The 2,038-nt window shown below is 43.1% G+C and overlaps 1 pseudogene; it reads right to left on the bottom strand.

Moving 5' to 3' along the window:
- Positions 1-860: 860 nt before the first annotated feature.
- Positions 861-1,791, bottom strand: LOC119538659 (annotated as a pseudogene).
- Positions 1,792-2,038: the final 247 nt, after the last annotated feature.

The raw sequence follows: 2,038 nt of genomic DNA, 5'->3' as shown, positions 1-2,038 counted from the left end.
AAACTGACACATATAAAAATCACATGACAAATGAAAAGCTTTAGATCTTTCTAAAATTCACATGACAATAAACTTAGTACGTAAACAATTAGACATGAATCATGCAAAAAAAAATCATACTTCTTGCCTTAATTCTTCTTTGAGCTAATAACATTAACAACAATTTACATGCAATGACTATGACCCACTAAAACACAATGGTTGATGAATTATTTTATATATAAATTTCTAATTCAATATACAGACTGGGGAAAGACACTGTCTTGATCCCACAGCCAAATTACAGTAGCTTAAAGAATAACTTTTTTGAAAAATGCTGTTTTGTATATTAAGAATCATGTTTTTGGCAGGGCAGTGGGCAATAAAAGCTTTCCCAACAGCTTAAAACATTCAACAGTTTTAAGTCACTAAATTTACAATTAAGAAGGAGAAGTTTCCAAGCCAGTCAGTATTCTGAGCCTGGAAGTCCAGTAAATTTCTGTTATCTCTTCATTCAACTCCACAATGCTCAGGTGAAGAACATCCCTCTTAAAAGAGCTGTTTTCATCAGTTCTATTTCAGGAGGTAGATATTTGGGAATATAGACAACTTTTTCACCTTATTAAACTGGAATGAATAGTAAATTTGCGAAGCATTTTAAACATAAGAGTCTCCTATGTCCCAACCCACACAGGAGCAGGCACCTTTGGGGCCTGAGGGTAAAATCTGCAACACACCAGTCCGTGTGCCCCGTAAGCAGGGAACCTGGAGGGCGTGGTGAGGTCCATGGCTCAGTGGTGGGGGGCAACATAGAGTTGACTGCGGACCTTTTCCACCATTAATTGCAATCATGGAAGTGCCCTTTTCTTGGTATTGCAATTTCACTGGAGGCTTTTCATTAAGACCTTGTTCCTCTGAACACATTTAGGACACAACATATTGTCCTCCATGTGTGGGGGTGGAAAATTGCAGGCAGGTAACAAGAAGAGTGCACTCACTCTCCCTTGATTTTCAGGAACCCAGGCTTGTCCAGCATGAAATTGCAAGTGAACCCGACCATCTGTGTTTGCAGGGAGACTTCTTCCATGTACCACACACCACCTGACATCACAGGCCTCCTGTGGGGATTCCCCTGCCTCCAGCCTGCCCGCCCTGGCTGCAGTTCTCGTCCAGGAGACCATCACAGCCTCCTGCTTGGAAGTCCTCACCACAACTGTATTCGCTCCCTCAAGACGACTCGATTCTTCAAGGGCAGATATTCCTCCTCAGGGGGAGGAGCCACTTCTGGAGGGTCAGTGCCCACAGAAGACACCTTCCTTTTCTCAGAATGTTCCAGAGGCATTTCCCCCATTGATTTTCTTTGAGACTGTGTCAGGATCTTGGCCTCCTTCGCTGTGACAGGAAAATCCTTTTGGTTTGGGTAAGCATGTTCACAGAGCCGCTTATATGCTTCTAATTTCTGGCCTTTGGTGCTCAGCTTTAATTGCTGGCACCAGGCCCGCAGGACATCTCGGTGAAGCAGGTTGGCCGGTGGCAGTTTAGATGGTAATGGAGGGATTGCTATCTTCTTCTGAAGTTTGGGGCTGTGGTCACTTGGTGCATTCTCTTGTAAACAGGAAGCTTTGTCATCTTTCAGGGGCTTTTTTCGTTTGGTGCCCTTAGCTGAGGTTCTTGATAAACCTGATGTGCTTGGTTCACTGGAAGTCAACTGCTTGTCTTTCGTTTCTACTGACACAGGCTCAAATTTGAGAGTCACGCATTCTTCCCCGACTTCTCTGTGGAGTTCCACTCCTTGCCTTTTGCATTCTCCATAGTCAGAAAGAAAGTTGGGGTTGATAAAATTCTTCTACTTCTGCAATGCCTCCTTTAGCTTTTTGCCCCCATTTTCTACTCATCCATCCATACACTGGATAAAGGGAGTGTGATCCACAAGGTTTTCAAAATCACACTGTCACCCCTTGTAAGCTACATTGTCATAAAATTGTCTTCAAGAATCAAGGTCACTGGGATGGGGTTTAATAGTTACAGGTATTTACTTCTAGCTATTCCAATACATTAA

The sequence above is a fragment of the Choloepus didactylus genome, chromosome 6 (genome assembly GCF_015220235.1).
Source record: "Choloepus didactylus isolate mChoDid1 chromosome 6, mChoDid1.pri, whole genome shotgun sequence".
Lineage (NCBI taxonomy): Eukaryota > Metazoa > Chordata > Mammalia > Pilosa > Megalonychidae > Choloepus > Choloepus didactylus.
This window is presented reverse-complemented; position numbering and strand designations above follow the sequence as displayed.